A 20,516-nucleotide genomic window follows, 5' to 3' on the forward strand; every position below is an offset into this window, starting at 1 on the left:
AGGGTTAAAGATGAATCCGCATACTGTATTATCGACCACGCCGGCCAAGGCAGCATAAAAGAGAACGGCACAAAGATGCATTTTTACGTATGTGCAATTCAGGTAGCCAAGGAATATATTGTAGAGCGTAAATATGTTTTTACTCACTCACTAAAATGTTCTTCCCAGACTGCGTGCGTTGAAGGAGGCGTAAGAATATTTAGCGTTTCTTAACATTTTTATGTCATTAAATAAAACTCTCCACGCGCTGGGTGTGTTTAGGAAATAGGAAAACAGAAGTGAAGCAAAGCTGTAAATTTTATTCATTTGCCGGTGAAATGCTGCAGCACAAACCTATCCCCATTGCATTGTCGCAGGCTTCTCGTCGAAGCTGATTGGTGTCGGCAGGCCAGCTTTGAAGCACATGCCCAGATTTCTATTAGATTCACTTCGGTGGCAGTTGCAACCAGGAAAGCAATCCCGTCCTCTTCCGTTTGGGTTGCACTACATACAGGAAAGGAAATATAAAGTTAATCAGCGGTGCTCCAACAACGTAAGTAGGTGAAACACGATAAAATATCCGCCGTTCAAAGCAGAACAAAGATCAATGCGCTCTTTCACAATATCAGATCGCCACTTTATATCGTAAATTTTGAAAGAATGTATAGATGAACGAAAAAATTGCTTTTCCAGCACAGAAGAGGCAGTCCAGCTTTGCTATGAAAGTTTCATTCTAATTTCGCAGGTTGAAATCGTTGCGAAATTTAGGAAGCTTCACTACAGATGAGTCCTTGAGTTGTTTTGTAACGATGCTAGCATTGACCCCTTGGCCCTCTGAAAATCAAAGGTGAAAATAATTTACATTTTATTTTCGTCTGGAATTCCTAAGTTATGTGTTCATTCATTACAGCCTGATGATACTGTACCCACAAAAATCATTATTAAGTAACCTGCTCCGGAGATTACTAATGCTGTAGAATATTTCAAAACTTATAACGTAATTCAGCGCAGATGCGTTTATTTGTTTACTGTCACTTCTAAAGAATTTTATGTCGGCAAAGATAAATCGCTTCATCATTATGAGTTGATCAAAGTGGACGGCATTTCAACCCGTTTATTGCTGTGTATGTAGGAGTAATACATTCAATATATTAATTTCGCGTGAACACGCTTTCCTGACTAGAAATTATTTGAGCCTTGATCTCCGTGCCTCTACCAGAATATGCAGATATCATTATAAAAATCGACATCATCAGCCTAAATGCACCTACCGCAGAAGCAATGCCTCTCACATATCCTTGCAGTTAACCCGCTGCACTACGAGCTCCGATCGCTTTATCGCACTAATTTCTTAATCTGTCACATTTCTCTTGCTACCACCTCCTGCTGCGTTTGCCTTCTCTTGTAATGTACACCGTTGCCCTAAGGGACCATCGTTTAGGTTGCCTTCGCCTTACATTTCCTGCCTATGTAAAATTCCTTCTGTTCGTTCCATTAAATGTATAAATTTGCGTTTTTTCATGACGAACTCTCCTCTATTGTCTTGTCTTAACATTACACCTATCATCTTCTTTTCCACACCACGCTGCATTGTTATAATTTAAGTTCTATCCTTTTCATTAGCCTCCAAGTTTCTGCTCCATATATTAGAACTTTCTTCTTGAAGAATATTGGTAAACTGCCATTCATGACCTGAGAGAAACCTGTGAAATGGTCTCCACCACATTTTTATTTGCCTTGTATCACTACAGTGGTCCAGATCTGCCCTCTCTAGCGGTCTTTTTTGTATTCCTTGCCTCATTCGCATTCCACGCATACGCCGCAAAAGCCTATGTGCAAGCTTCCCATACCGAACGCACGTGGCCGCCAAGCGTTTAACAGCACCCCTATCAGCCTTTATCTGAAGATATATTTTCAGTCGTCACCTCACTTCGAGTCCTCGGTCTTGACCTGCATGATTCCGGCTTCGCACAGCACGCCAGAAGGTGAGCCAAATGCTGCGCCTCATCTGCCGTATTTCACAGAAGTCAAATGGGGGATCTTTAACGTGCACTGATATCGCACGGCACACGGGCGCCTTTGCTTTTTGTCTCCATCGAAAGGCTGCGAAAAGCAAAGGCGCCCGTGTGCTGTGCGAAGTCAGGGCACGTTGAAGATCTCCAGGTGGTCCAAATTATTCCAGAGCCCTCCACTACGGCACCTCTTTCTTCATTCTTCTTTCAGTCCCTCTTTTATTCCTTCAGATACGCTCGGTTCACGTGTCCACCGAGATGTGAGACAGATACTGCGCCATTTCCTTTCCCCAAGAACCAATTTTTTCTACGTCCACCATCGCCCGCCTCCTCATACGTTCTATGGTACAACCAAAATTGATTTACCAAGCCCAATTACAGCACATGACACGCGCAGAGTGGGATCGCTTGGAATCTATCAATCGAGCAGCAATACATGTTATTACGGGCCTCACACAAATAACCCGAATTCGCGTCCTCGAGGCCGAGGCGAAAATAAACACGCTTGCCGAACTGATTCACCAGTTCGCCAAGCACGGCACACAACATTCCGTGGGATCCCCGAAGAAGCAGCTTTCACAAAGTATATGCAAGATGGCTCTGTGTTCCCAATCGTTTCCTGCCCTTCACGACCACCATGGTTTATCAGCAAGTTATATACAATCGAACTATGACTCGCATGCAGTCACAATCCGTCGGCACACCTGAGTCTAGTGTCGGGACGGATGAGATCTCGTCTGCGATTGAAACTTCACTACGGCGGCACGAGGCTTATGTCAACGCTAGTTACTGAAAATGACGTGAACACGGCTATCGTTTCCACTGCATTATTACCACAAATGGCGGCATGCTCATATGCTTGCTCCCTTGTCTGGCCATCCTCTATCCTCTGAGATGCTCTATCCACTTTTTCCATCTAGAAGCCACCTTGACATCGTCAGTCTCCTCACGCACCGTCCGTAGTCTAAAGCGTGTTCTGAACACCAACTTACTAGCAAAGCTAATTCTGGACATAATAGAAAAATTCACCCCCACGTTATGTGTACGACGGATTCGTTGAGATTCCCGCCATACACAAGCTTTGCTGGATGGAGGAAGCCACGAATCAGCTCCTACACGTCCGATTCAAGCGTCTCGAACGTTTCAGCGACAATACCCCTTCAAGAAAAAGGAAACCTCTGGCGCGTCACGCGAGCACTTCTCCCACCGCTTCTTCCACCTCCCTAGTGGCCTTGCACGCTGGAAAGAGGTCTTATTCAGAAGGTTACACCTCCGTGTCGCCCTCACCCCAGCGATAACCTTGCTGAGGGCGGCACAGGGTCATGCCCCTTTCGGTGATTACTGGCCCTTCTGTCTCGCTACTGTATGCGAGGGGACATTAAACAATTGCTTTCGACCTGCCCCTCTTTGTGTGCTATCCGGCAGAAACACCTGCTCCTGCGAGGAATGCCCCCAGGCCGTCCACCAGAGGTAGAATGGATTTTTGGCCCGCATCACCTGACGTTACTGGACTTTCTTCGAGAGTCCGGTGTGCACCTATATTTGTACACAATACTTTATGCCAGCAAACACACTGTCGCATTTGGATTGGAGTGGAAAAACACTTCGTTAACAAGAGCTCGGTGATCTGAGGCACGTGTTAGGTGGCCGTTAGTTCATGACTGTTGCCGACCTCGTTGGCCCACTCGACGGCCGGGACTTGCGCCTTCGGGTCTGAGCTGGCCAGCACAGCCTTCCACCGCTCGAGAGAAGCAATTTATACAAGCTCCACTGGAGGCCGTTCTTCGTTACATAACATGTGGTCGTAAGTGGCGCGTTCGCAGTAGCGGAAACATTGGCGTCCGTAGTGCAAGGGGTACATAAGTGACAGTTGCGCGGGGTTCGTGAGGGAGCGCGTTTGTAGCCGTCTCTGCGGGGTTTCGTGTGCTTTGGACAGCGTTTTAGCCGGAGAGAGATAAACTCGCCTGCCCAAGGTGTAATGGTGGGTAATGTCACGAAACGAGGTCATACCGTCTCTCGTAAGCCCCGCATTAATAGGTGAGCTCCCTGCCCGGTTGCAAAACCTCGGCCTTTGTTGTGAGCTGGCTCGCTCCCCGGATTATTAGAGTGGGACGACACCTAAATCAGTTCGACCTGCCTGGGAGGTTGGCTGCTTTTTTAGGAATGCTGATGGTGATAGGGTGCTATTCGGCCTGCCGCGAAATTGCAAACGGCGAATTTTGAGTCGCTGAAAAAAGTATCAGCGGTGGTATTAGCTACAGCTAAAGCTATTGCCGCCTCCTTCGCGATCCCGGAGGACCTTCTTTTGATAGACGCGGCTCCGAGCAGTCCGTCGGGTACATCCAACGCGAACAGCGCGTAGGCCGTGCTGTGTGGGCACTCCACAGCATCCACGCACACCACTGCCGAGTGCTGTCCATAGTTTTCGTGCAGAGCGCATGCTCTGGCTCGACGACGGCCCTCGTGGCGCACGGGATGCATGTTCTTGGGAAGCGGTTTTATGACTGGGTTCTTCCGAATATGTTTCGGTAGCTGAGTTTTCGTGTCTCCTTTCACAGGTGCGTTGCCCCTTGTCGAAGGGAATGGCTCTGCTCGCACTAGTACGAGTGAGTCTCTCCGCTTGTGTCGTGGGGTGTGCTTCGCAGAATTCATCTAGAGTATTTTGTATGCCAAGCCCTAAGAGCCTCTTTGCTGACGCGTGACGCGGGAGGCGGAGGGCGGTCTGGTACGCTTGTCTGATGACACTATCGATTTTATTCTTCTCCGCTGCAGAGAGGCGGAGGTAGGACACTGTGTATACGACTCTTAGAATGAAGACCTGAATCAGACGACAAAGATCCTTTTTCTTGACGCCCCGTCTGTGGTTGGCTGTTCGTCTGATGAGTCTTGTCGTGATACTAATAGTAGATTTATGTTTGTCAATAGTTTAAGTGTTTTTGCTTTTGGTTTGCATGTAAAGCCTTAAGATGCGTATGGTGGATACCTATATAGCGAGCAAACTTCCTACGCAATCGTTTAAGGGAGGAGGGGGAACGCCGTTTTTGAGGTTTATGCCTCCGGGCTAAATTTTGAGTAAAAAGAATTCACATTTTCTTAGGGAGCACGAGAGGCACGCCACTTGGGCACATGTTTCGACCGTGTCTACCGCTTGCTGCAGAGCACTCTCCACTTGGCCGTCACTCACTGTGGTTACCTACAGAGTGATGTCGTGCGCGTAGGAAGTATGATGTAATCCGGGTATGGCGGCGAGTTTGGAGCTTAGTTTGATGAACGACAGATTGAACAGAAAAGGTGAGAGGACTGAACCTTGAGGTGATCCTCCTCCCTAGTGGGATGGGGTCAGACTTTATCGCATTCACTGCGAGCTCAGCGGTCTTCTATGAGAGGAAGGAGCGATTATATTTGAATACCCGCACCCATGGATTATTGTCAGATAGGTTCGTGAGGATAGCCTTGTGCGAGACGTTGTCGGATGCCTTCTTCAGTTCTAGCCCGAGCACTGCCTTCGTGCCCGTTCCTTACACATGGTCAATGATATAGGACTTGAATTGAAGCATGATATTGTATGCAGATAGATGCGCTGTCAAGCCAATCATGGGGGGGGGGGGGGAAGGTAGTTCGTGGTTTTCCGCAAACCGCTGTAGGCGGTTGAGGATTACGTGTTTCGTTAACTTCCCTATGCAGGAAGTGAGTGATATAGGTCTCAGATTCCCTATAGAGAGTTTCTTGCTCGGTTTGTGAATTAAGGTGACTTTATCATGCCACTAATGCTGTGGGATTTTGCCTTCGCGTCAATAGGTGTTCATGAGTTCTTTGAGAGCCACGACTGAGCCGGGGTCGAGGTTCCTAAGCATTTTGTTTGCAACTCCGTTCGGACCGGCCGCAGAGTTGGTGCGGAGTTGAATGAGGGCGTACCACACCTCGGCATCCATGATTTCTGCGTCTAGCTCGCCGTTGGGGAGTCCCTTGTAATCCGGCAGTGGGTTACCCGGGGTAGTGTTCAGGCATCGCATAAGTATGTCCTTGAGAAGCTCTTTGTTAGAGCCAATATACTGGTTACCAGTCTTGTGAGCTGACTACGATGGGTAGACTTGGTCTGGGTGGGGTCTTATAGGTGGCGTCGTAGCTGCCACGCCTGTTTTCCGCCAATCTGCCCGTTCATTTTATTGCATATTTGGCCCCACTGCTTTTCTTCGAGTTTCAGTGATTACTCCTGCATTTGTCCTTCAAGTTGTGCAACTACTTTGCGCAGAGATTTGTTGTGTTCTTGCTTTTTCCACTGCTTCTGCAGGCTGAAGTAGGCCTCGCACATGCGCAGTAGCCTAGAGTCAGAAATACGACCCTATTCCTCAACCGCATGCTCAACGGTGGCAGCTTTTGCGTATTTCTTGGGGGAATCGACCCGTTCCGAAAGGTTGGTGATGGTTCAAGAATCGGTTGAGCGGTCTAAATCTCTAAACCAATCCCACTCTGTAACCGTTGCTTTTGCGAATGATGCTTTGTGTTGTGTGGTGTGAAATGATATAGATATCATGCAGTGATCAGTACCTAATGCGTGGCCTGTATTAGACCACTTAGCGTTTGGGGAAGTATCCACGCTGACACAATTGACTATGCACGTGAATTCCAGGGGGTTATTCAGGGTGGATATCCCTAGATTCTGTATTGTTTCCTATAGGTTATTTCCTTTGGGAGTAGATTTCCTATACCCCATGCCTGATGTTGCGCGTTAAATTCACCGGCAACCAGCAGCTGGTCTCTGGCTGCAAATTTAAGGGTTTTGAATATCACGTTGGCCAGGCCAGTACCCTTGTTCTTCGGGGAGCAATATACATAGGATGAAAAGGTCTGCGTCCTCCTTCTTCTTAGGTAATATTTCCTATAGTGTCTAGTCTTCTTTAGTGTCCTGTAGTTTGAGTTCTGTAGCTGTGATGTTGCGATGCACAAAGGTGGCAGTAAACGAGCTGGACGGTGCCGTCGCAATAAAAAAAATATGTGCAAGCTAGAGGGGGTAGCTCGAAAGGGAAGGGATCGGAGGGTGCGCCGCGTGTGCAGACGGTATGGTACCCGCCAGCGCAAAGAAGCAATTACCCTAAGAGGGCGTCGGCACAAATTAGGTGATATTGCGTAATATCCGGACGCCACTTAGGAAAATATTTGTTGGGCATCACAATCTGCTCTTGAGGTTAAAAGTGCTATGCAGGCTATACAACGGTTGAAAAATTCTGCAGGCACGTTCTTGTGCACCGCACTAGAGAACAGATTTTTGTTTAGACCCGCACACGTTTGTCCTAGTTCAGTAGATGCGAACACTAAGCCCACTTCTGGCAGCACTCGTTGTTTAGCCTTGCGGTCTGAATTCATCGTAACGTGTAATTAAACTGGCAAGCTGCTGTAACGTCGCAGTAGTGAAGAGGCCTCTTTGTCTTGAAGGAATGACCAAGGGAACCCGTAAGGCGCGTGCGACCCACAAGTTGCGGCCCCTTGAGCTCTAAGCCACCCGTGGAAGTTGGCAGAATTATCCAATATGGCCTCCACACCGAGACGCCTCCCTTAATTGAAAAGGTCTGGTATTCGAAGCAGAAACCAGTCGGCCGTGCGAAACGCAAACATGACATTCACGATTTGTGCTGGCTCATAAATTTGAAAATGACGCAAAAATCTGGTAGCGCTCGTCAACATCTTTACGCCAAGATATTTAGGCAGCACAAACGACCATTCTATTCCGGCATAACGGAGTGATTCATCTGACTTTTGGAGCGATTCATCTGACCGCCAAAGACGATGCCAAATTGCCCTACGGTCGATAAGACTTGATCTATGCAGCGCTTGTTAGTGCAGAAAAGCATGATCGCCAGCATATGCAAGCACTTTGACTTCATTACTTAAAACAGAGAGTTGCTGAATTGAATATTGCTGTTACAAAAAACACTCAAACAGAGCGGCTCCCGATAAAGAACAGAAAGCAGAGGGAACATCGGACAGCCTTGTCTCACAGAAGAGCGGATTGGCACAGTGTTTGACAACTGACCATTAACAATTAAGCGAGTCGAACAATTGCTCTGGCAAAGTTGCCGCGCTTTAAGTAGAGTCGACCCAACATTTGCTCGTTCTGGTAGGGAGATCAGGAATGCATGGCAAATATGGTCAAACGCCTTCGCAAGATCTGTCTGAAACAAAGAAAACAGATCAGGAGAGCAGGAGCAAGCTTCGAGAATTGTACGCACAATTTGTACATTACTTCGAATTGAGTAGCCTCTCAAACCGCACGTTTGATGAGGGACAATGAGAACCGGCATTGCGAACTATAGGCGATCTGACAAAATTTTTCTCCAGCATGGACTACACCCAACACTGCTCGTGTAAAACTGCACTACACTCAGGCACTGTGCACTGCACAATCGTCTTCATCTTCATCTGCTACATCCCGAGCAGATGAAAGGTGAAGCATCGTCGATTTCTACGTAGCACAAATCTGTACTTTCACTTACCCGCCGCGGTGGCTCAGTGGTTAGGGTGCTCGTCTACTGAGCCGAAGTTCCCGTTCGAACCTGGCCGCGGCGGAGGCATTTCGATTGAGGGAAAAAGCAAAGGCGTCTGTGTGCTGTGCGATGTCAGTGCATGCTAAAGACACCCAGGTGCTCGAAATTATTCCGGGGCCCTCCACCACAGCCACTTCTTTCTTCCTCTCTTCTCTCAGCTCTCCTTTATCCCTTCTATCACGGAGCGAGTAAATATTTTAGGTTCTCAAGCGGTCGAGGGCACTTGGAGAGGCAAGAGGCGTCGCAGCACTTTAAGCTACGTCTCCCTCCCCCCGACTTCTCGGGAGGTCTCGAAGTTTCTCGAGGTCTTGAGGTTCTCTAGGTCTCGAAATGGTGACATAAAGAGTTAAGTTTTGTTCTATAAAACATAAAATATTGCATGCATCATTGTTTCATTGAAGCAACCCTCACCCAAGCTTTAATGGATATTACATGCAATTTGGCGCAAAAATTGCGTCATTTCACCAGAGATAAGTACATAATTTGCGTTACTTTCCAGAAATAAGCCGCTTCTCTTTCTGGGGTACAAAATATTTGGTTTTAGTTGCATGAAGCTTAACGTCTGAAATCGACTCAGACTATGAGGGACGCCGCAGGGGAGGGTTGCGAATAATTTCGATGACCTGCGTATCTTTACTGCATCGCACAGAACACGGGTCTCTAGCATTTCCCCTCCATCGAATTGCTACCAAAGTTACCGGGATCGAACCCGCCTCTTTAGGGCCAACAGCCGAGTACCATAACCACTGCGCCATCGCAGCAGAGGACAAAATATTTGGCCGCATAGAATAAAACAGTGAAGTACGGCTCTTCTCAAAATAATTTAAGGCAAGTAGAACAAAGAATTTTTACTGAATGTGGAGGCTAAATTGGATCGCGCTAACTGGTATGTTAATTGCATAGTACCATTAGTGTCAGTTCTGCAAGAAACAGTCCGAGCTGATATCTGGCACACGTTTTGGCACGAGATTGATGTGTGCGTGCCAAACCCTGTGGGTTCTGATTCGCACTTTCATGAAATGCGCCAAGAAAAATTCGAAGGGTCACTTAGGCTGCGCCTTAAGGATATGACACGATAGCGTAATCGGCTAATTCCCACATATGATGGAGGCTATTCTCTACTTTACATTCACAGAACTCTGGGAGTCCTCACACCCCTTCTGGCGGTGTGGTGCAGCTGTAAACTGATGTGTCACTGCCGTGCAGTGGCGTGTGCTCCCAGCGGTGGGCCTTGTGCGGCCCAGGTTACTCTTCCCGAGCGACCAGTCATTAATTTAACGGCGCCCTGAGAAGGTGGGCAGTTCTCCTACAATCCGCTGGCCAGGTTTTAATGACGCCGCAAGGTCACGGGACCTAGGTAGTCCACCAGTCTCCTACGTTGCTCTCTGGGGAGCACCTGCCGAAGCTATGCTCATGGTTTTTCGCTCACAACGCCGACACCGGATTTTCTGGAGAATGGGGCCCCTAGTGCAGTCCCTTTAGAACTTAACAAGTCATATTTGCTAAAGCAGAGGGAAATTGCAGAACACAGCGATTTTTGCATTTCACGTCGATGTTAATGTTTTAGAAAACTTGCTATTGGGCTAGTTGGCTTTTGTCAATGTTGTTTACCTTCGTGTTTTGTCGTTTTTAGGCCAGATCTTAATATTGTCGATCCCGCAGGATTGACACTTTAAGATTCGTAAAAATAAAAATAAAAGCAAAGCCTTACTTTTATTGCTTTTATTAAGTTCGCGGGTTTGCTGTCATTATTTCTTTTTACTAGGATAGTTTCATTGCTTTTTGGCTTCTTTTTATAGTTCGAAGCTGTATCGCGTGGCTATTATGGCATCAAGAAGTAAAGGCGCCATTCCTCTCAGTCCGCCCAGCGCCATGCTTCTACCTACTCTACTTCATAGTCCGAAACATATAGGACCCGCCAAGGAAATATTTTTAACCGATTATGTGCCACAGCTACCAATTAAAGCACTTTAAACAGAACTCTCTTTAATAATCATGAAGCTGAATGCTGAATGTAGCACCAAGAAATGAACTGCAGGACAGCAATACTGCTCGCAATACAATACCTAGAATCTAACATTCACCAGATCAGATTGAGAAAGCGACGTCATAGTGATTGCGTAGAATAATGCCGTGGCATGCTAGCGCAGTAGCATAGAATTATTAAGCCAAGATTTACTATTGCATAGAAAATAAAACATTGCAATCCCGTAACACCAAACAAGAAATGTTTAACAGCGGTAAAATACATCTGTCGCTGAGCTCAAATGTGGTGGCGCCTAATGATAACAAGACCGGGCTGTTAAAGCTAAGGCCAAGATGCTGGAAGGGCTCCTCCAGCAATCATCTTCTCATAGACGTTAAACACCGATAGAGTCAAAAATGATCAATAGATTCAGGCTCTTGGCAAAATGCACAATGGGGAGAGCGACAAACTAGACTTCTGAAGATAAAAGTTTAGAGGAGGGATACGGCACTGAAGTCTCGTCAGAGATACTTCAAGCTGCCCGAAGTCAACAAACTTTCCTGCTACAGGAATATCTCAGATGTTGATAATCCGCCTATGTTAAATTGCAGTGCGCGCTTAATGACGCATGACTCCGAAACCTAGATACTGTATTGTAGGCTGTAGCCGGGATGATAGGCAACACGGGGCAGCTTAGGGAAGCCTTTGCGAGGTGATTAGGGATCTCATTTACTGTCACATTCCTGTGACCGGGGACCCATATTAAATTAATTAGGCTCAGATGTGAAAGAAGCAGGGATAAGAGTGTTTTTAAATTAAGACCGTGAACAAGCATGGCGAGGGTCGAACACAAAGATGAAGATTGGTTTATTGTTTATGGTTGTTTAACGTCCCGAAGCGAATCAGGCTATGAGGGACGCCGTAGTGAAGGATCCAGAAATTTCGACCACCAGAGGTTCTTTAATGTGCACTGACATCGTACAGTACACGGGCCTCTAGAATTTCGCCTCCATCCTAGTTCGACCGCTGCGGCCGGGATCGAACCCGCGTCTTTTGGGCCAGCAGCCGAGCGCCATAACCACTAAGCCACCACGGCGGCCCACAAAGATTGAGGATCGGTAATTACTGCCACTGAGGTAATAAGAGTGGTCTCGCTTGCGTAGAGCAAGTACTACTGCCAGAAATTCTGCTTTCAAAATAGGGGTGAAATCTGAGAGCCGCAATGATAAGGACCAGTCTAAATGCGAACAGAATATTCCCACACCTGCCTTTTCTTTGCCTTGCGATGCGTCGGTTGCTATTTCAATACCTGTAGGTAGGGTGCTTAAAGGATCTTCTAGTAGAGCATTTAAAAAACCGTGTGGTTAATGTTTTGCATTTGGGGGAAAATGTCGAAAACAATGTGGACAGAGGAACCACTGTATAGCGCAGGAAGGATGTTATAAATCTTCACGTCTTAAATAGCAACACACTCTTGCTCTGCGCATTGCACATCGCCGTCTTCATCAGCTTCGATCTGTGGCGCGAACAGATCAGATCATCTTAATTTCGATCAAAGATTAAGCTGAGTCAGTATCGTCGCCAGACGTAACGACGAGACAGCAAAGCAGAACCATGTGCCAGCGAGGCTAAACACATGCCATGGCACGTCTACTTTGTTTAACTACGTTGAAACACTACCATTTCTTTTCTTCCATCGTATGGGTATCAGAGAAGGTGTGAAAAAATACCTCATATTTTGATAAAATATTAAGCTTAGCCATCAGGCCAGCAGAGTTAAATATGGAACTTTGCAACTTGGCGCTTACCCGACTGCATCGCCTACATGATCGGCGGCAAGCGCAGTGGAAACTAATGACTCTAGACGACCTAACCAGCGTACATATTCGAAAAATATACCCCACGGACTTTTTCCTAAAAAAACCTGAGCATTTCATAAAAAAAAACAATGAGTTCCAACTGAGCATCTGATAGCATTTTTCAAGCTCCATTTGCGATGTTGTATCACGATCACAAGTTTACAGGAAAGGAGTGCGAGAAAATTTTTTTTTTCCGGGGAGTTGCTCAATCCCGTGGCTTGAATGCGTTTGTGTATGTGGGGTATCAGTAACATGCGACTGGGTTGGGAAGCTTAGCTGCAATAAACGCGTTTCAGAGGATACGCGTTACGGAATATTTTTATCGCAATAATACTATTTGTTCTTGCCCTGTAAATAAGCTCACTCCCGATTAGTAATGGTGCGAATTGGGAGCAGTCGTATTCGTTTAAGTCCTGCCTACGTTCAGTGCATGCCTGCTTACGGTAACAAGCTGACCCCCTGCTACGAATCGGGTGTGCGCAGTAGCTCAGCATTTCAATAATCCGGGCGTTGAAATGTTGTCTACAAACTAAATCGGAACTCTCAGAGCTGAAGCCCCTCCACAGTGACCCCCCAATTGAACTGCACATGTACAGGAATCCAGTGCCTATTTTGTCTCAGGTGAAGATTCTCAGCCTTCTCATTAGCAACACACTCGATGCAATCGCCACCCTTCAGCTCTTGCAAAGACAGATCAATCAGGGAGCTGCACTAATCAGGCGCGTGGCAGCAAGCAATCATGGGCTGTCCGAACGCAATACCCTCAATATCACCAATGCATTAATCATTAGCCGCATTATATACCACTTCCCATACTACATTCTCACTCAGGGCCAAACACAACCGGCAGATATCCTAATACGCACGGCTGTCACCTCCGCCCTACGTCTTCCACGGACTGTCACCATGAAACGTCTCCTGGCCACTGGTACCCACATTACCGTGATGGAATTAATAGAGGTTTAACGTACCAACCATTTAGCCCGCCTGAGTCGGACGGAAGCCGGACAATGCCTACTGGGACAGCTCCGTCCCAATCCACCCATTCCCAACCCAACAAGTCCTACACCTTACATGATTTCTCAGCGCACGCAGGATCACCTAATCAGAAGCGCCTGCCGAGCAATATGAGCGCTAGCATCCATCAGGGCAGGCGGCAGGCTAATAATTGGTTTTTGGGGAAATGAAATGGCGCAGTATCTGTCTCATATATCGTTGGACACCTGAACCGGGCCGTAAGGGAAGGGATAAAGGAGGGAGTGAAAGAAGAAAGGAAGAATAGGTGCCGTTGTGGAGGGCTCCGGAATAATTTCGACCACCTGGGGATTTTTAACGTGCACTGACATCGCACAGCACACGGGCGCGTTAGCGTTTTGCCTCCATAAAAACGCAGCCGCCACGGTCGGGTTCGAACCCGGGAACTCCGGATCAGTAGTCGAGCGCCCTAACCACTGAGCCACCGCGGCGGGTAACAGGCGGCAGGCTCGAGCGAGCTATAACACCAAAACATACAGCAACCGCTCCAACATCGTTTATGTCGACGCGGCAGAAAATTCTAATGTAGGATTCTTCACGGCAGTCGCAGCCTATGAAGACGGCACTGTGTGGGCCCCCGCCACTATCCGAACTAATTCACTAGCAAAGGCGGAAGGAGCCGCCATCGCACTTGCGCTGGCCCGCTCCACCATCCGAAATTTGCACAGATTCCCAGGCCGCGTACCGCCACTACATAAAGGGCGTGGCGACGCCGGCCACACACTGTATTCTTGCCACAGCCACCTCTCTGGACCGAACGGTTACTCTGTCGTGGATCCCTGCGCATGCCTCGATCCCCGGTAATGAGCGCGTTCATGCACTGGCCCGAGAACTCTCCTCCCGGACCCCGGACGATCAGGCACCCAACTCTTCGCAAGAGGTCCCATTGGTCCTTTATACATATCATCAATTCACCGCATTCTACAAACTCAGCTGCATGATATTACCTCCACCCACCAGTTCCTTGTCGCCCTTATTCTGCGCCACATGGCGTCAATTACAGACGGGCTGCTTTATTTCACCCTACCGTCTCTCATGCCTTCACCCCAGCTTCCCTCCTCATTGTAACACCTGTGGTGTGCCCGGATCCACACTTTTCCACTACCTTTGGGAATGTGTATCCCCACAGCAGTACCCCCCCCTCCCCAATCCCACTCGTTCTTCCTGGGAGGCTGATTTACGGATCGGGCTTTAAGTGAAGCACAAACCCCTTGTAGCCCTGCACCAGTAAGGTACCACCCTGGAAGATTTCTTTTTGTTTCGTCTAATAAAAGTTGTTTCCATCAAAGTCGTTTTCCACGCTCGTCTACAGCCGGCAACAACATATGCTTTGTATAGGCATGAAGTTAAGGGTAGCCATCAAGCCTACATCACAGATACCGCGCGGCTGTAAACAGACTGCACATCATGCGACTGTATGGGTAGTAACCAGAGCGCTTTCAGAAGTGTAAACTGACGCGCACTGACGAAGCACTGGAGAAATTTTGAAGGAATGTCACATGGATCGAGAGTTTTTTTTTTTTTCTCACGAGATCGCACAGTCATTCCTACATTGCGTGGAACTGAAATTACAGATTTTTGTTTGGGCGCCTGGAGGAGTGTCATGTGCATCCTGAGAAACGAGACGTTAAACCATCTCTTAGAAACGTTATGAATCTGTGCCCAAAATTTAGAGTACTGATTGAGAAAAAAAGTGTGTTGCGATAACATGCGAGATTATTCGGTCTCTGGATTCCCCGCTCAGTGTACCAAATGCATAAGCGGGCTTTTGCTGTAGTGCACTAATGTAATTTTAATCACTAATTAGATGAGTTGACGTCATATATCTTGAGGCGCACATTTCTTTCAACTGCCTCGTTTTTTCTCGCATTCATCGCGGACGTGTTGTGTACTATAAAAGTGCGTTTTAATTTGATGTGAGACCCTTGTAGCCTTTTGGATTTAATCGTTGGTTTGATCCGTTGTACGAACTCACATAAATCATCACTTCAGGCAGGAAAAACATTTTCCTTGCAATTTACCAATAAGGAATCAAGAAGCTTTTTGCTGAGTTCAAAGGAATTGTCTTATTTATAAACATGTGCAAGAAATGATGAAATTAAAAATGCAAAAACGGGATACCCTTCTCTGGCACCACTGATGACCAAGACGATGATTAGGCGGGTAGGCTGCTCTGAAATAAATAATGAGAAAATAAGTCTCCACGGCAATTGTGAATCCCGAGATGCATGTATAATCTCGGTGTATAGACCGGAAAGCCAATTTGCAACCGAATTTGCAATCTCAGCTTGAACGGAAAACATCAATTAAGAAGAAATTTCTTGATAGGATGGAATTTTTATAAAAACAAATTTAGTATTCCACGTCCTACCAGCGAATTACTTTACTGTCCATACTTGCAGGTGCGACATCGGGGGCAAAAAATTGTTTACAACTGATAGTACTAATTTTTGTAACAAGAAAATATCAGCCGGAAGAAAAATAAAATCGCCGACAAAGGCAATCAGAAGAGTCGCGAACGCCTGCCTGCTAGGGGAAGAAGGAGAAAGTAAAAAGGGAGAGACAAGAAAGAACTAGACGCCTCGCGAAGACGGTTCTAACCTCAGAGATAAGAAAAATTACGCACTTGGGTAAAAAAAACACAAAACGTTAGCAATAAGCTCAGGTGCAATGAACAAGTCACCTGAATGCACAAATGAAAATTATTAACATTGTATACATAAAAACAAAAGAAATAAAGAAGAGCAAAGCAATATCCATAATGAACTGGTGAAACCACTGTTGTAGGAGTGATGTTCTTAATATAGAATACCGGCATGTCATACAGGTACTCTTAGGTGCTGAATACCCTTCGTCCTCTATCCCCTCGCCCCGATCGCCGAAGTTCCGGCAGCATGAGAAAGCTCTGCGAGTGGGGTTAAAAGCGAAAAAACAAAAAATGTCTGCTCAAAAACAATGGCGGAATCCGCGCGCATCACAAAAAGGTGATCAGTACTCTCTCTGTAATACTGTGAAGGTGCTAAGGAGATTTCACTGACGGATAAGATAGGCATGACCCTCGAATAAAATGAACGAGTCTTAGGTATTTAAAAGTCAGGCATGATCTATCGTTAGGCTGTACTGGACAGTTCCACAAAATAAAAAAGATGTTTTCAAGTATTGGTATGAACAAGACAGGGCCTGTAACTAAGGAATCGAACCCTCGTTTCTGATATCCATGAATGACGCCAACCTTTTCCTTCCGTAAACCTTCTTTCCTTGCCGCTACTGTGAATTCATGAAATTACTTTTTGCCACTTCAAAACAAGAACCGAGGCATAGTTTGCGTTTATGATCCACCTGGCTTGTTATCTGTTGCAAAATTGCAAAAAACAGTGTTTCAAGTTAGTGAAAGGAAACTGTTCCATTTGAGCGACATTAATTCTTTAGAGCGGTATTTCGTCTGCCCCGTTCGCAACATATAAACCAGCCTTTAGGCTTTGCACAGAAGCCACTTAGAAGACATTTGTTGTTTGCCATTACATATGCATACCGCTCTGATGCATAGTATTTCGACATTAATTGCTGCGAATTTGCTAGTGCGTGAAAATCCCTTAATATATTTTGCTTCACCTTGCTTGATCACAAATTTAGCGCTGTGTGGACGTGGCGCTGATTGTTGTACGGCTGATTATTGAGATCTAAAGTTTTGAATATTAAAGAGGCCTTTGTAGTGCACAGATAGATTTAGCATTAGTAGGCTTTCACGAACAACATTAGTGTCATTCCGTCGGCAAAGAGAGCTGGAGGTTGAGGTTGTTACAGCTACTGTGGTGGGTTAGCCGTGCGGAGTCTGTCGGCAACTGCTCCACCGTAGCGACACTTAAAAGCTGAATGGTCCTCAAAGCAAGCACATACCTAACATCAGATTGATCTACATGACTCTAAACACAATCACTTGTAACAGTCAACTGTCAACTCCTACTTTCACCATCTGGAGCCCAAACCCGAGTCCTGTAAGAACATTAAAACAAGGTGTGAAGCCTCCTTTCTACATGACTTATTTCGGCTCGGGTAGACGATGTCCTCAAGGGAAATGTGAGGGACCCCTGCTTTCTTGCAGGAAGCGGACAGCACGCACTTTTACGCGTTGTACACTCCAGAGCACATAAGAAAATGTTCAATATTATTGCACGCATCACATGTGGATTCCAGCGGAGACAATGCCAGACATGTCTTGTAAATTCACGCAGGAGTAAGTGCAGAGCCCGCGCGATTCCAATGAAGTAATGTGGCTTGAGATCTGTTTAGTCCTTTGGTCACAGATGGCTGGTTGGATGAGCTCCACAGTGTTCTGCAATGGCCGAGCACCGTTTTTCTGGAGAGTCTCTTGGTATCGTGAGGGACCTTTCTTCGTGGGTTTAACTCACAGCTATGTATGGGCGAGACTGTCCGCAACCTCATTACCTATGATACCTATATGCAAGGGCACCCATTGGAATCGCATAGGGAAGCCTCTGCTGTGCAGATTATGCACCATGCGTATAGATATAAGTGAGAAGGCACCAGTAGAGAACCCACGCTCTAACCTTTGAAGGGCAGATTTTGAAACCGTCAGGATCACAACAGTTTGAGCCGGACAAAACCTCAGCTACAATAAATCCGTCTCAATTGCAACGCTTTCGGCCGTTGTGGAAGGCACGACATCAGTAAAGCGTACAGACCAGGCAGTATTCAAAGCAGGAATGTTAAAAGCAGCTGCGCTAGCTTCTCTGGTATTATGAACAGAACTATCCGTGAAAGCTTGAAGGCGACGGGCATACTGTTTTTAAATGTCCGAGTACGAGAGAACACGTTACCGCCAAAAAAGAACTGTGTTTAGCGCGCATGTTAGGGCTGCAGACTGTAGTGTCGAGCCTCACAATGGCCAGTGGTGGTTTAAACAGTTTGCTTTCTCTTCGAACATCGGAGTCTAGGACACTAAGAGTATTAACACTCAAGTAGGCTCGGGACTCAGACCGCTTCCGGAGGATTTGCAGAAGGACACGCCCAGCTGTCATCTCTAAGAGGCCGCGAAGTTGCATTAGTAACCTTTGTGAAGCAAAAGACTAAGAGGTTTCGAGAGTGACGCATGAAGAACTGTATTGTTCCCTGCCACCCGCGGAACTCCAAAAACTCTTCTTAGGCACTTTCTGAGCAAAATTTTAAGGCGGTCATCCTGTGATACAGAGGGGGAAATGAGAAAGCAGTTGGTACATTATGTGAGTAATCTCCAGTTATTCGTTTAGTCTAACCATTGAGGAAGGGTGGTTTTCCCATTCCTCACTGGCGACAGTACGAATCACATTCAGACACGAAGATAGAATCGAGACTAACAGAGTCCACTGCTCGTCGCCACTGTAGATGGGAGTCAATAATGTCGGCCGTAAAGCATATGTGACTAAATTGACGAATGCAAAAGTGACTATGATCTATCTTCGAGCGCGCATAACGCTTTCCGATGCCTTGGAACAGGACAGACTGATTTTTCCACTTAAATAGACAATCCCAAACCTTGAAGGTAATCTTGTACCGAAAGTAGGGTCTGTTGAGCTATCAAGGCTAATCACTTTGTGCTGGTAGCCGGTAAACCAAAGACAAATGTCGTCTGCATATAAATAATATAAATGTCGTCTGTCGCCTGCAATTCTGCACTGAATTGGTCAAAGCAGCCGTTACGTTATAAAGTGTCTGTTAAAGAACACTTCCCTTAGACACACCTCACGAAAGTGCCCTTTCGATGATTAATGTACTCCCTAACGCAGACAAAGGAGTGAATGAATCTTAGGAGACAGCCTTGTGCGTCTATTGTGCGCCTATGTCTTGCAAAGTATGCAGCAATGAGCCCTCAAAGACGCTATCTTAATTAGCCACAGTGCTCTTTTCAAGAAAACATATATGAGCGCCATTACAGTCAGGGGAGCCAGATTGCTTAAAATCGCGTATAGGAAGTTCTTTATTGGACTGATAGCTATTACGGCGAACAAACATATTTAAAATACCATCATTCTGGTTGAATGCCTCTACTCCGACGAGCACAATACTTACGCCATAATAATAGGTCATTATTTGGAAACGAAATGCTGGACGACTACTTCACGCGGCCGTACAGAATTGTTATTAGCCTATAAAATTTTAATGTGCTATATGGCCACTTAGTAACAGCTACAACAACATAAAAAAATTTGCCGGTGGTTTAGCCCTGTTTAAGAATGGAGTGACGCGATAGCTAGAGCTGGCCGAGTGGAACTTGGTCACTTGACCAACCACGTAACGAACCACGTCATCAGCCACGGCGCCGGGCTGCCGGCAGCTGCTCCGCATCACGTGACCAACCACCTGACAGCGTGGCGGCGCAGCCACAGGGTGGTGACGCCGCAACAGGGTGGCAGCTCCGCTATCGGATGGCAGTGCCGCCACAGGGTGGCGGCGCCACCACCGCCACGCCGCCGCCACGCCGAAGGCTCTGAATGCTACCGTAATGTAGCTATCACTACAAAAATTACTTGTTGGAAGCATGAATCTGCGTTTTTGTCCGCATTTTACGCAGTAAATGGCGACGAAATATTCTGCTTATAACATTCCTTCATTTTGGGTGGAAAAAACAGCGCGAAAGGGAAGGGTTCGCGCTGTTTTTTCCACCCAAAATGAACGCATACCAACTCGCCCAACTTTCCATTCTATAACATTCCTTTTGATTGTTGCTTGTTGAAAAGAACATACTCACACTAGAAATACATTGAGGTTGATCACAGATAGCACGAAAAGTGCAGTACACTTCATTTCGTATCGGCATGTGAAAGCCAGTGCTCACCAATTTCACCAAATGAGCAGCATTTAACCGATACTTATATCGATATATTAATATGGAGTATTTTTGACTCTTGACGGCCTAATCATAAATATTGCAACAACTGAACTTGGAATAAGTAAGCATTGACGTAATTACTTCTCATGCACGGCCGTCACGAAACAGCATAAATGTCAAATAATTTCTCAACTGCATATCTGATCATTCAGAATATGGAATAAACGTTTGGTCGTGCGATCACGGCGCCTAAGCACGCCGGCAACACAGCTTTAAGTATCATTTTATTGAAGTTCC

The 20,516-nt window shown here is 46.4% G+C and overlaps 1 long non-coding RNA gene across 1 annotated transcript; it reads right to left on the reverse strand.

Moving 5' to 3' along the window:
- Positions 1-279: 279 nt before the first annotated feature.
- LOC144107196 (uncharacterized) lies at positions 280-20,280 on the reverse strand. The gene is made up of 3 exons (XR_013309248.1): positions 20,139-20,280; positions 15,515-15,566; positions 280-483 (listed from the first exon to the last, which is right to left on the reverse strand). It is a non-coding gene; the product is annotated as an uncharacterized LOC144107196 (long non-coding RNA).
- Between the last annotated feature and the right edge of the window lie 236 nt (positions 20,281-20,516).

This window comes from Amblyomma americanum, chromosome 10, assembly GCF_052857255.1.
Source record: "Amblyomma americanum isolate KBUSLIRL-KWMA chromosome 10, ASM5285725v1, whole genome shotgun sequence".
Lineage (NCBI taxonomy): Eukaryota > Metazoa > Arthropoda > Arachnida > Ixodida > Ixodidae > Amblyomma > Amblyomma americanum.